The 15,134-nt window shown below is 32.0% G+C and overlaps 1 long non-coding RNA gene across 1 annotated transcript in view; it reads right to left on the minus strand.

Annotated features, from left to right (window-relative positions):
* Positions 1–15,134, minus strand: part of LOC136026222 (uncharacterized) — a 263,409-nt gene that overhangs the window by 46,119 nt on the left and 202,156 nt on the right. The window lies entirely within an intron of this gene.

Genomic DNA, 15,134 nt, shown 5'->3' on the forward strand with positions numbered 1-15,134 from the left:
AATTTCTAAGAACCACTTAGATATGAGAAATAGCTTTTAAGTGATCCATTTAACATCTCTCCCTGATGTTCAGGTAACCCGCTAGTTTTGGAAAAAGACATGCCTAACTCTTTTTCCATCAGAGCTGCTTATACGCATGAACAACATGTGTCTTTTAACTTTTGGATAGTATGGGCCGTGATTTGCTCTTTACTATGTTGCAGCTACTGTTGCGACCATGAAAGAAGTTTCCGATGAAATTATATGTATCCCAAATTATACAAGTAATAGCTGGGACCAGGCGGTTTCGCCGCCTGGCCCCATCTAGCGGCATTCGGCAGGCTTCTATATATGGATTCTCATATGTATATACAACGGATATGTTCTAATTTTTAACTGCGTAAAACTTGTAGATATGTAACATTCTTCGCTGTTCCATTGTCTGTGCATATAAATGGATTGTCCGGTTTACTGACTCTTGAGCATTTGAGCATGCAACATATAATTTTCTGTGGGAAAAACAATCCGTATTCAGATCTATACTGCAGTTTTCTAATGATTGCCCTTGAGCTTTGTTCATGGTGATTGCAAATTCTAATCGAATTGGGTATTGCAATCTTTTAAATTGAAAAGGCAGATCTGTTGGAATTATGGGAATGCGAAAAATAAGAACAGCCTCACCCTCGGAAGGCCCTTTCAAAATTGTTGCCTCTATTACGTTTTCCATTTTTTTTTACGGCAAGTCGCGTGCCTTTGCAAAGGTTTGGTGGGTTAATATTTCGCAACAGTATTATTAGTACGCCTATTTTTAGTTGTAGCATGTGTGGTGGAAACCCTTGGAGATTTAGGGAATTTAAAAAATTCTGATGGATAGTTATCCGCTTCATTTGATTTCAGAACTGTGTTGACTGACTTGTAAATGACTGCCTGGTCTCGAATCTTGGCCAGAATAATAATGTTGATTTCGTGGACGTCTTTGTTCTTGGCTGCCAGAATAGATCGTTCGCTTAGCCATTTATGATTTTTATGATTGGTTAGAATATTTGGAAATACCTTTTCAACCAAATCATTTTTTGACGTCACTAAATTACAGAATTCACGAGGCAGTTGTATACGTCCTGAAATTGAGTCACCTGGGAGCTTTCCGTTTCCAATTGCCAGCAACTGATCTTAACATATTTCACCAGAGTGATCGTTTCGCAATCGGACACGCATATTAATAGTTAATTTTAATATCTTTGTGTGTACCCATAAATTAGAATTTTTCAGGCAAGCATTCATTCCATCCGCAGGTGTAGATCTAGGAATAACAGGCAATGTTTGCCTGAAATCTCCCTCAAGCAATATTAATGTGCTGCCATAGGGTTTGAAATTTCCTCGCAAATCTTGCAATTTTTTGCGTGCCATTGTGCACTCGTCCCAACCAATAACTAAAAAAACTAAAAAAAGGTAAAAAACTAAAAAAACTAAAAACTAAAAAAAAACTAAAAAAAGGAAAAAACTGAAAAATAAGCTAAAATAAAGGTAAAAACCAATAAAAAACTAAAAAGAAAAAAAGGAAAAACTAAAAAAAATTTTCATCTAAAAAACTAAAAAAAACTAAAAAAAATTTTCATCTAAAAAACTAAAAAAAACTAAAAAAGGTAAAAACTAAAAGAACTAAAAAAGAAAAAAATAAATGACGACACTCAAAGAGAAAGCGACCAGGACAAAAGGAATGTTCGATTAGCAATCAACAAAGCACCGGGACACAGGGAGTATAAATGACGACCAGGACATAAGTAAAAAAAAAAAACTAACAAAACTAAAAAGAAGGTAAAAACTACAAAAAAACTAAAAAGAAAAAAAAACTGAAAACTAATAAAAAAACTAAAAAATCTAAAAATCTAAATAAACTAAAAAAGAAAAAAAAGGAAAAAAATAAAGGAGAAAAACAAAACTAAAAAACGAATGTATATACAGACCGGGACACCGGGATACAAATGACGACCGGGACACAGGGAATATAAATGACGACCGGGACACAGGGACACAACTACAACGGGGACACCGGGGGGCACAGGGGGATATAAATGACGACCGGGACACCGGGACAGGGAATGGTCGATTAGCAATCACCATCAACAAAGCTCAAGGGCAATCATTAGAATCATGAGGTATAGATCTGAATACAGATTGTTTTCCCATGGACCATTATATGTTGCATGTTCAAGAGTCGGTAAACCTGACAATCTATTTATATGCAAAGACAATGGGACAGCAAAGAATGTTGTATATTCGCAAGTTTTACGTAGTTAAAACCATATATATATATATATATATATATATATATATATATATATATATATATATATATATATATATATATATATATATATATATATATATATATATATATATATATATATATATATATATATATATATATATATATATATATATATCTATATTCACAGGTGGGACATAGGGACACAACTACAATGGCGCGTAACGACTTACGCGCGCAGGGGGGCTTGGGGGGGGGCGCGAAGCGCCCCCAACAACTAGGTGTTGGGGTGGCGCGAAGCGCCACCCCAACAGCTAGTATATATATATGTTTTTAACAACGTAAAACTTGCGAATATACAACATTCTTTGCTGTCCCATTGTCTGTGCATATAAATAGATTGTCAGGTTTACCGACTCTTGAACATGCAACATATAATGGTCCATGGGAAAACAATCCGTATTCAGATCTATACCTCATGATTCTAATGATTGCCCTTGAGCTTTATTGATGGTGATTGCTAATCGACCATTCCCTGAGTCGCCATCGTCATTTATATATCCCCTGTGCACCCCGGCGTCCCCTTTGTAGTTATGTCCCTGTGTCCCGGTCGTCATTTATATTCCCTGTGTCCCGGTCGTCATTTGTGTCCCGGTGTCCCAGTCTGTGATTTCTCTTTGAGTGTCCCGGGCGTCATTTATATTCCTTGTGTCTCGGTGTCCCGGTCGTCATTTATATCCCCCTGTGCCCCCCGGCGTCCCCGTTGTAGTTTTGTCCCTGTGTCCCGGTCGTCATTTATATTCCCTGTGTCCCGGTCGTCATTTGTATCCTGGTGTCCCGGTCTGTATATACATTCGTTTTTTAGTTTTGTTTTTCTCCTTTAAGATTTTTTAGTTTTTTTATTAGTTTTTAGTTGTTTTTTTCTTTTTAGTTTTTTTTGTAGTTTTTACCTTCTTTTTAGTTTTTTTTAGTTTTTTTTTTTACTTATGTCCTGGTCGTCATTTATACTCCCTGTGTCCCGATGCTTTGTTGATTGCTAATCGAACATTCCTTTTGTCCCGGTCGCTTTCTCTTTGAGTGTCGTCATTTATTTAGATTGTCAGGTTTACCGACTCTTGAAAATGCAACATATAATTGTCCATGGGAAAAACAATCCATATTCAGATCTATACCTCATGATTCTCATGATTGCCCTTGAGCTTTGTTGATGGTGATTGCTAATTGAACATTCCCTGTGTTTGGTGTTTTGAATGGTATATTATTAACCAAATTAATGTGTTTTACAATATACTAAGCATCGTCATAACAAACATGACGACAACTAATTTCATGACGTCAGCCGACACAGAAACATGACGTCACCTGATCTACAGACAGACAGACAACTTATTTTTATATATATAGATACTAGCTGTTGGGGTGGCGCTTCGCGCCACCCCAACACCTAGTTGGTGGGGGCGCTTCGCGCCCCCCCCAAGCCCCCCCGCGCGCGTAAGTCGTTACGCGCCATATTAGTTACGCGCCATTGTAGTTGTGTCCCTATGTCCCACCTGTGAATATAGATATATATGTATATGTTGTTAACTACGTAAAACTTGCGAATATACAACATTCTTTGCTGTCCCATTGTCTGTGCATATAAATAGATTGTTTACCGACTCTTGAAAATGCAACATATAATGGTCCATGGGAAAACAATCCGTATTCAGATCTATACCTCATGATTCTAATGATTGCCCTTGAGCTTTGTTGATGGTGATTGCTAATCTACCATTCCCTGTGTCGTCATCGTCATTTATGTATCCCCTTGTGCCCCCCGGCATCCCCATTGTAGTTTTGTCCCTGTGTCCAGGTCGTCATTTGTGTCCCGTTGTCCCAGTCTGTGATTTCTCTTTGAGTGTCCCGGGCGTCATTTATATTCCATGTGTCCCGGTGTCTCGGTCGTCATTTATATCCCCCTGTGCCCCCCGGCGTCCCCGTTGTAGTTGTGTCCCTGTGTCCCGGTCGTCATTTATATTCCCTGTGTCCCGGTCGTCATTTGTATCCCGGTGTCCCGGTCTGTATATACATTCGTTTTTTAGTTTTGTTTTTCTCCTTTATTTTTTTCCTTTTTTATTTTTTTTCTTTTTTAGTTTATTTAGATTTTTAGATTTTTTAGTTTTTTTATTAGTTTTTATTTTTTTTTCTTTTTAGTTTTTTTGTAGTTTTTACCTTTTTTTTAGTTTTTTTAGTTTGTTTACTTATATCCTGGTCGTCATTTATACTCCCTGTGTCCCGGTCGTCATTTGTGTCCCGGTGCTTTGTTGATTGCTAATCGAACATTCCTTTTGTCCCGGTCGCTTTCTCTTTGAGTGTTGTCATTCATATTCCCTATGTGCCGGTGTCCCGGTCGTCATTTGTGTCCCGATGTCCCGGTCTGTAATTTCGTCAGTTGAAAACTTATGATGAAATAAATTTTTAATTTTTTCCCTTTTTTTGTTTTTAGTTTTTTTATTGGTTTTTACCTTTTTTTAGGTTTTTTAGTTTTTTTCTTTTTTCTTTTTAGTTTTTTTTGAAGTTTTTATCTTTTTAGTTTTTTTATTTTTATTTATATTTTTTTAGTTTTCTTTTTCTCCTTTATTTTCAGTTTTTTCCTTTTTTAGTTTTTTTTCTTTTTTAGTTCTTTTAGTTTTTACCTTTTTTAGTTTTTTTTTAGTTTTTTTAGTTTTTTAGCTTTTTTTATTTTTTTTTTATTAGTTTTTAGTTTATTTTATGGTTTTTTTCCTTTTTTTAGTTTTTTTTTTAGTTTTTTATCTTTTTTTAGTTTTTTTTTAGTTTTTAAGCTTTTTTAGATTTTTTTATTTTGTTTTCTTTTTTTTTTTTGTAGTTTTTACCTTCTTTAGATTTTTGCTTCTTTTATTTTTTTAGCTTTTTTAGTTTTTTTTTCGTTTTTTCTTTTTAGTTTTTTTGTAGTTTTTATCTTTTTTATTTTTTTGTATTTTTGTTCATATTTTTTTAGTTTTCTTTTTCTCTTTTATTTTTCAGTCTTTTCCTTTTTTTAGTTTTTTTCTTTTTTAGTTTTTAGTTTTTTTTTTAGTTTTTTACCTTTTTTTAGTTTTTTCAGTTTTTTTAGTTTTTTAGATTTTTTAGTTTTTTTATTAGTTTTTAGTTTTTTTTGTAGTTTTTGCCTTTTTTTAGTTTTTTCAGTTTTTTTTAGTTTTTAGTTTTTTACCTTTTTTTAGTTTTTTTTAGTTTTTTAGCTTTTTTAGTTTTTTTTTCTTTTTAGTTTTTTTTGTAGTTTTTACCTTTTTTAGTTTTTTTTCTTATTTTGTATTAGTGTGAAATAATTCAGACGTCATATGCGGACAAACATGACGTCACCTGATCCACAGATCCACACACAGACAACTTATTTTTATATATATAGATATATCTTCTATATATGTAAAAATAAGTTGTCTGTCTGTCTGTGGGTCTGTGGATCTGTGGATCAGGTGACGTCATGTTTCGGCTGACGTCATGAAATTAGTTGCCGTCATTTTTGTTATGACGATGCTTAGTATATTGTAAAACACATTAATTTGGTTAATAATATACCATTTAAAACACCAAAATGAACATGCTGGAGTAGTCACTCGGTGAGAGAGGGTGTCAGAACGGAGAATGAAGGTCCCAGGTTCAAATCCTGGTTAGGCTAAAATAGGTAAAAAACTAAAAACTAAAAAAAAAACTGAAAAAACTAAAAAAAGGCAAAAACTACAAAAAAAACTAAAAACTAATAAAAAAATAAAAAAGCCAAAAAACTAAAAAAACTAAAGAAACTAAAAAAAGGAAAAAACTTAAAAAACTAAAAACTAAAAAAAACTAAAAAAAAGGAAAAATGAAAAATAGAAGAGAAAAAGAATACTAATAAAATTAAAAATTAAAAGAAAAAAAATTAAAAAAGATAAAAAGCTAAAAAAAGGTAAAAACCAATAAAAACTAAAAAGAAAAAAAGGTAAAAAACTAAAATAAAAATTCATCTAAAAAACTAAAAAAAACTAAAAAATGTAAAAACTAAAAGAACTAAAAAAGTAAAAAAAAACTAAAAAAAGGAAAAAACTGAAAAATAAGCGGGATATAAAACAGGGGGATATAAATGACGACCGGGACACCGGGACATAAGGAATATAAATGAATCAGAAAATACAACTCATGTTTCCAAATGACGTCGTTTGGAGCCCAAATTGAAAATCCAGATCAATTTATGTCTACTTTCAAAGTAAAAGGGCAAATTTATCATAGAGCAGGGTCTCTTCTACCATTCTCAGGCGAGAATCATAAATTTTTACAATTGTACTTCATCAGTGATAGAAATTCTGAATTGAATGCACGTTTCGAAATTTCTCCCAACATTGAAAGGACAATCGTTTCCCAATTACAACATCTTTTCCACGAAAATAATAATTTAGTGCGTCTGTTCAAAACAGCCATCGATTTGATGCCTACTTATACGCATAAAATTGTTATTTCCGCTGACAAAACGCCTCCTGGCCAACATGTGCGTAGATACAATGCTCCAACTATCGACGAAGTGGCCATCGTTATGGTCGGTGATAAGTTTTTACCTCGAGATATTATTCTCAGGGTTTCCACCACACGTGCTACAACTAAAAATAGGCCTACCAATAATACTTTTAAGAAATATAAACCCACCAAAGCTTTGCTATGGCACTCGACCTGCCGTAAAAAAAACAATGGAAAACCTAATAGAGGCCACAATCTTGACAGGGCCTTTTGAGGGTGAGGCTGTTCTTATTCCTCGCATTCCCAAGATTCCAACGGATCTGCCTTTCCAATTTAAAAGATTGCAATTCCCAATTCGATTAGCATTTGCAATCACCATTAACAAAGCTCAAGTACAATCATTAGAAAAATGTGGTATAGATCTTAATACTGATTGTTTTTCCCATTGACAATTGTACGTTGCATGTTCGAGGGTCGGTAAACCTGACAATCTATTTATATGCAGCGACAATTGGACAGCGAAGAATGTTGTATATTCGCAAGTTTTACGCAGTTAATTTGTATTTTATCTATCTATCTATCTATCTATCTATATAAAAACGAGTTGTATGTATGCATGTTTGTCTGTTTGTAAAAAGAGCGTTTGCATATGATGTCATTCTCGCACCCAAAAATATAGACGTCCACGAAATCAACAATATTGTTTTGAACAAGATTCGAGACCAGGCAGTCCTTTACAAGTCAGTCGACACAGTTTTGGAACCAAATGAAGCGGTTAATTATCCATCTGAATTTTTAAATTCCATAGATCCTTCAGGGTTTCCACCACACGTGCTACAACTAAAAATAGGCGTACCAATAATACTTTTAAGAAATATCAACCCACCAAAGCTTTGCAATGGCACGCGACTTGCCGTAAAAAAAAACAATGGAAAACCTAATAGAGGCCACAATCTTGACAGGGCCTTATGAGGGTGAGGCTGTTCTTATTCCTCGCATTCCCATGATTCCAACGGATCTGCTTTTTCAATTTAAAAGATTGCAATTCCCAATTCGATTAGTATTTGCAATCACCATTAACAAAGCTCAAGGTCAATCATTAGAAAAATGTGGTATAGATCTTAATCCTGATTGTTTTTCCCATGGACAATTGTACGTTGCATGTTCGAGGGTCGGTAAACCTGACAATGTATTTATATGCAGCGACAATTGGACAGCGAAGAATGTTGTTTATTCGCAAGTTTTACGCAGTTAATTTGTATTGTATCTATCTATATAAAAACGAGTTATGTGGATGCATGTTTGTTTGTTTGTAAAAAGAGCGTTTGTATATGACGTCATTATTAGTACATACGGCTTTATATATAAAAATAAGTTGTCTGTCTGTCTGTGGGTCTGTGGATATGTGGATCAGGTGACGTCATGTTTCGGCTGACGTCATGAAATTAGTTGCCGTCATTTTTGTTATGACGATGCTTAGTATATTGTAAAACACATTAATTTGGTTAATAATATACCATTTAAAACACCAAAATGAACATGCTGGAGTAGTCACTTGGTGAGAGAGGGTGTCAGAACGGATAATGAAGGTCCCAGGTTCAAATCCTGGTTAGGCTAAAAAAGGTAAAAAACTAAAAACTAAAAAAAAACTGAAAAAACTAAAAAAAGGCAAAAACTACAAAAAAAACTAAAAACTAATAAAAAAATAAAAAAGCCGAAAAACTAAAAAAACTAAAGAAACTAAAAAAAGGAAAAAACTTAAAAAACTAAAAACTAAAAAAAACTAAAAAAAAGGAAAAATGAAAAATAGAAGAGAAAAAGAATACTAATAAAATTAAAAATAAAAAAAATTAAAAAGATAAAAAGCTAAAAAAAGGTAAAAACCAATAAAAACTAAAAAGAAAAAAAGGTAAAAAACTAAAAAAAAAATTCATCTAAAAAACTAAAAAAAACTAAAAAACGTAAAAACTAAAAGAACTAAAAAAGTAAAAAAAAAACTAAAAAAAGGAAAAAACTGAAAAATAAGCGGGATATAAAACAGGGGGATATAAATGACGACCGGGACATAAGGAATATAAATGAATCAGAAAATACAACTCATGTTTCCAAATGACGTCGTTTGGAGCCCAAATTGAAAATCCAGATCAATTTATGTCTACTTTCAAAGTAAAAGGGCAAATTTATCATAGAGCAGGGTCTCTTCTACCATTCTCAGGCGAGAATCATAAATTTTTACAATTGTACTTCATCAGTGATAGAAATTCTGAATTGAATGCACGTTGCGAAATTTCTCCCAACATTGAAAGGACAATCGTTTCCCAATTACAACATCTTTTCCACGAAAATAATAATTTAGTGCGTCTGTTCAAAACAGCCATCGATTTGATGCCTACTTATACGCATAAAATTGTTATTTCCGCTGACAAAACGCCTCCTGGCCAACATGTGCGTAGATACAATGCTCCAACTATCGACGAAGTGGCCATCGTTATGGTCGGTGATCAGTTTTTACCTCGAGATATTATTCTCAGGGTTTCCACCACACGTGCTACAACTAAAAATAGGCCTACCAATAATACTTTTAAGAAATATAAACCCACCAAAGCTTTGCTATGGCACTCGACCTGCCGTAAAAAAACAATGGAAAACCTAATAGAGGCCACAATCTTGACAGGGCCTTTTGAGGGTGAGGCTGTTCTTATTCCTCGCATTCCCAAGATTCCAACGGATCTGCCTTTTCAATTTAAAAGATTGCAATTCCCAATTCGATTAGCATTTGCAATCACCATTAACAAAGCTTAAGGTCAATCATTAGAAAAATGTGGTATAGATCTTAATACTGATTGTTTTTCCCATTGACAATTGTACGTTGCATGTTCGAGGGTCGGTAAACCTGACAATTTATTTATATGCAGCGACAATTGGACAGCGAAGAATGTTGTATATTCGCAAGTTTTACGCAGTTAATTTGTATTTTATCTATCTATCTATCTATATAAAAACGAGTTGTATGTATGCATGTTTGTTTGTTTGTAAAAAGAGCGTTTGCATATGATGTCATTCTCGCACCCAAAAATATAGACGTCCACGAAATCAACAATATTGTTTTGAACAAGATTCGAGACCAGGCAGTCCTTTACAAGTCAGTCGACACAGTTTTGGAACCAAATGAAGCGGTTAATTATCCATCTGAATTTTTAAATTCCATAGATCCTTCAGGGTTTCCACCACACGTGCTACAACTAAAAATAGGCGTACCAATAATACTTTTAAGAAATATCAACCCACCAAAGCTTTGCAATGGCACGCGACTTGCCGTAAAAAAAACAATGGAAAACCTAATAGAGGCCACAATCTTGACAGGGCCTTATGAGGGTGAGGCTGTTCTTATTCCTCGCATTCCCATGATTCCAACGGATCTGCTTTTTCAATTTAAAAGATTGCAATTCCCAATTCGATTAGTATTTGCAATCACCATTAACAAAGCTCAAGGTCAATCATTAGAAAAATGTGGTATAGATCTTAATCCTGATTGTTTTTCCCATGGACAATTGTACGTTGCATGTTCGAGGGTTGGTATACCTGACAATGTATTTATATGCAGCGACAATTGGACAGCGAAGAATGTTGTTTATTCGCAAGTTTTACGCAGTTAATTTGTATTGTATCTATCAATATAAAAACGAGTTATGTGGATGCATGTTTGTTTGTTTGTAAAAAGAGCGTTTATATATGACGTCATTATTAGTACATACGGCTTTGCATATGCACAGACAATGGGAAAGCCAAGAATGTTGTTTATTCGCAATTTTTGCGTAGTTTGAAACACATATATAAATCTATCTATATTCACAGGTGGGACACAGGGACACAACTACAATGGCGCATAACTAATATGGCGCGTAACGACTTACGCGCGCGGGGGGGCTTGGGGGGCGCGAAGCGCCCCACCAACTAGGTGTTGGGGTGGCGTGAAGCGCCACCCCAACAGCTAGTATATCTATATATATAAAAATAAGTTGTCTGTCTGTGGATCTGTGGATCAGGTGACGTCATATTTCTGTGTCGGCTGACGTCATGAAATTAGTTGTCGTCATTTTTGCTTTGACGATGCTTAGTATATTGTAAAACACATTAATTTGGTTAATAATATACCATTTAAAACACCAAAATGAACATGCTGGAGTAGTCACTCGGTGAGAGAGGGTGTCAGAATGGAGAATGAAGGTCCCAGGTTCAAATCCTGGTTAGGCTAAAAAAGGCAAAAAACTAAAAACTAAAAAAAAAACTGAAAAAACTAAAAAAGGCAAAAACTACAAAAAAAAACTAAAAACTAATAAAAAAAATAAAAAAGCTAAAAAACTAAAAAACTAAAAAAACTAAAAAACTAAAAAAACTAAAAACTAAAAAAAAACTTAAAAAAAGGAAAAAACTGAAAAATAGAAGAGAAAAAGAAAACTAATAAAATTAAGAATAAAAATAAAAAAAAATAAAAAAGATAAAAACTAAAAAAAAAAGTAAAAAGAAAAAACGAAAAAAACTAAAAAAGCTAAAAAAAAAAGGTAAAAACCAATAAAAAACTAAAAAGAAAAAAAGGAAAAAAACTAAAAAAAATTTTCATCTAAAAAACTAAAAAAAAATAAAAAGGTAAAAACTAAAAGAACTAAAAAAGAAAAAAAAACTAAAAAAAGGAAAAAAACTGAAAAATAAAGGAGAAAAAGAAAACTAAAAAAAATATAAATAAAAATAAAAAAACTAAAAAGATAAAAACTTCAAAAAAAAACTAAAAAGAAAAAAAAAACTAAAAAACATAAAAAAAAGGTCAAAACCAATAAAAAAAAACTAAAAGGGGAACACTGGGACACAAATGACGACCGGGATACTGGGAATATAAATGACGACCGGGACACAGGGAATGTTCAATTAGCAATCACCATCAACAAAGCTCAAGGGCAATCATTAGAATCATGAGGTATAGATCTGAATATGGATTGTTTTTCCCATGGACAATTATATGTTGCATGTTCAAGAGTCGGAAAACCTGACAATCTAAATAAATGACGACACTCAAAGAGAAAGCGACCGGGACAAAAGGAATGTTAGATTAGCAATCAACAAAGCACCGGGACACAGGGAGTATAAATGACGACGACCGGGACACAGGGACATAACTACAAAGGGGACGCCGGGGTGCACAGGGGGATATATAAATGACGATGGCGACTCAGGGAATGGTCGATTAGCAATCACCATCAACAAAGCTCAAGGGCAATCATTAGAATCATGAGGTATAGATCTGAATACAGATTGTTTTCCCATGGACCATTATATGTTGCATGTTCAAGAGTCGGTAAACCTGACAATCTATTTATATGCACAGACAATGGGACAGCAAAGAATGTTGTATATTCGCAAGTTTTATGTAGTTAAAAACATATATATATATATATACTAGCTGTTGGGGTGGCGCTTCGCGCCACCCCAACACCTAGTTGGTGGGGGCGCTTCGCGCCCCCCCCAAGCCCCCCCGCGCGCGTAAGTCGTTACGCGCCATAATAGTTACGCGCCATTGTAGTTGTGTCCCTATGTCCCACCTGTGAATATAGATATATATATATATATATGGTTTTAACTACGTAAAACTTGCGAATATACAACATTCTTTGCTGTCCCATTGTCTTTGCATATAAATAGATTGTCAGGTTATCCCCCTGTTTCCCCCGGTGTCCCCGTTGTAGTTGTGTCCCTGTGTCCCGGTCGTCATTTATATTCCCTGTGTCCCGGGTCCCGGTCATCATTTGTATCCCGGTGTCCCGGTCTGTATATACATTCGTTTTTTAGTTTTGTTTTTCTCCTTTATTTTTTTCCTTTTTTTTTCTTTTTTAGCTTATTTAGATTTTTAGATTTTTTAGTTTTTTTTATTAGTTTTTAGTTTTTATTTCTTTTTAGTTTTTTTGTCCCGGTCGTCATTTATATCCCCCTGTTTCCCCCGGTGTCCCCGTTGTAGTTGTGTCCCTGTGTCCCGGTCGTTATTTATATTCCCTGTGTCCCGGTCGTCATTTGTATCCCGGTGTACCGGTCTGTATATACATTCGTTTTTTAGTTTTGTTTTTCTCCTTTATTTTTTTCCTTTTTTTTTCTTTTTTAGTTTATTTAGATTTTTAGATTTTTTAGTTTTTTTATTAGTTTTTAGTTTTTTTTTCTTTTTAGTTTTTTTGTAGTTTTTACCTTCTTTTTAGTTTTGTTAATTTTTTTTTTTACTTGTGTCCTGGTCGTCATATATACTCCCTGTGTCCCGGTGCTTTGTTGATTGCTAATCGAACATTCCTTTTGTCCTGGTCGCTTTCTCTTTGAGTGTCGTCATTTATTTTTTTCTTTTTTAGTTCTTTTAGTTTTTACCTTTTTTAGTTTTTTTTTAGTTTTTAGTTTTTTTAGTTTTTTACCTTTTTTTAGTTTTTTTAGTTTTTTAGCTTTTTTATTTTTTTTATTAGTTTTTAGTTTTTTTGTAGTTTTTGCCTTTTTTTTTAGTTTTTTGTCCTGGTCGCTTTCTCTTTGAGTGTCGTCATTTATTAGTTTTTTCCTTTTTTTTTTAGTTTTTTATTGGTTTTTACCTTTATTTTAGCTTATTTTTCAGTTTTTTCCTTTTTTTTAGTTTTTTTTTATTTTTTATTTTTTTTAGTTTTTTACCTTTTTTTAGTTTTTTTAGTTTTTTTAGTTTTTTAGCTTTTTTACTTTTTTTATTAGTTTTTAGTTTTTTTTTGTAGTTTTTGCCTTTTTTTAGTTTTTTCAGTTTTTTTTTTAGTTTTTTATTGGTTTTTACCTTTATAGTTTTTTTAGTTTTTTAGCTTTTTTATTTTTTTTATTAGTTTTTAGTTTTTTTTGTAGTTTTTGCCTTTTTTTAGTTTTTTCAGTTTTGACGTCACCTAATCCAGTTTTTTCAGGTGACGTCACCTGACACATCCATCCACACATCCATCCATCCATCCATCCACAGACAACTTATTTTTATATATATAGATATATATATATATATATATATATATATATATATATATATATATATATATATATATATATATATATATATATATATATATATATATATATATATCTATATATATAAAAATAAGTTGTCTGTGTGTGGATCTGTGGATGGATCAGGTGACGTCATGTTTGTTCGCATATGACGTCTGAATTATTTCACACTAATACAAAAGAAGAAAAAAACTAAAAAAGGTAAAAACTACAAAAAAAACTAAAAAGAAAAAAAAACTAAAAAAGCTAAAAAACAAAAAAAACTAAAAAAAGGTAAAAATCTAATAACTAAAAAAAAACTGAAAAAAAATAAAAAAAGGCAAAAACTACAAAAAAATAAAAACTAATAAAAAAACTAAAAAAGCTAAAAAACTAAAAAAACTAAAAAAAAACTAAAAAAAGGTAAAAAACTAAAAAAAACTAAAAACTAAAAAAGAAAAAAACTAAAAAAAGGAAAAAACTGAAAAATAAAAGAGAAAAAGAAAACTAAAAAAATATGAATAAATCTATATATATAAAAATAAGTTGTCTGTGTGTGGATCTGTGGATGGATCAGGTGACGTCATGTTTGTTCGCATATGACGTCTGAATTATTTCACACTAATACAAAAGAAGAAAAAAACTAAAAAAGGTAAAAACTACAAAAAAAAACTAAAAAGAAAAAAAAAACTAAAAAAGCTAAAAAACTAAAAAAAACTAAAAAAAGGTAAAAATCTAATAACTAAAAAAAAACTGAAAAAAATAAAAAAAAGGAAAAAACTACAAAAAAATAAAAACTAATAAAAAAACTAAAAAAGCTAAAAAACTAAAAAAACTAAAAAAAACTAAAAAAGGTAAAAAACTAAAAAAAACTAAAAACTAAAAAAGAAAAAAACTAAAAAAAGGAAAAAACTGAAAAATAAAAGAGAAAAAGAAAACTAAAAAAATATGAATAAATATATATAAAAATAACTTGTTTGTGGGTTATGTCTGTCTGTCTGTCTGTCGAGTGACGTCGTGTTTGTCCGCATATGACGTCTGAATTATTTCACACTAATACAAAAGAAGAAAAAAAACTAAAAAAGGTAAAAACTACAAAAAAAACTAAAAAGAAAAAAAACTAAAAAAGCTAAAAAACTAAAAAAAATAAAAAAGGTAAAAAACTAAAAACTAAAAAAAACTGAAAAAACTAAAAAAAGGCAAAAACTAAAAATAACTAAAAACTAATAAAAAAACTAAAAAAGCTAAAAAACTAAAAAAACTAAAAAAACTAAAAAAAGGTAAAAAACAAAAAAAAAACTAAAAACTAAAAAAGAAAAAACTAAAAAAAAGGAAAAAACTGAAAAATAAGAGAAAAAGAAAACTAAAAAAATATTAATAAATATAAAAA

The sequence above is a fragment of the Artemia franciscana genome, chromosome 4 (assembly GCF_032884065.1).
Source record: "Artemia franciscana chromosome 4, ASM3288406v1, whole genome shotgun sequence".
NCBI classification, from domain to species: domain Eukaryota; kingdom Metazoa; phylum Arthropoda; class Branchiopoda; order Anostraca; family Artemiidae; genus Artemia; species Artemia franciscana.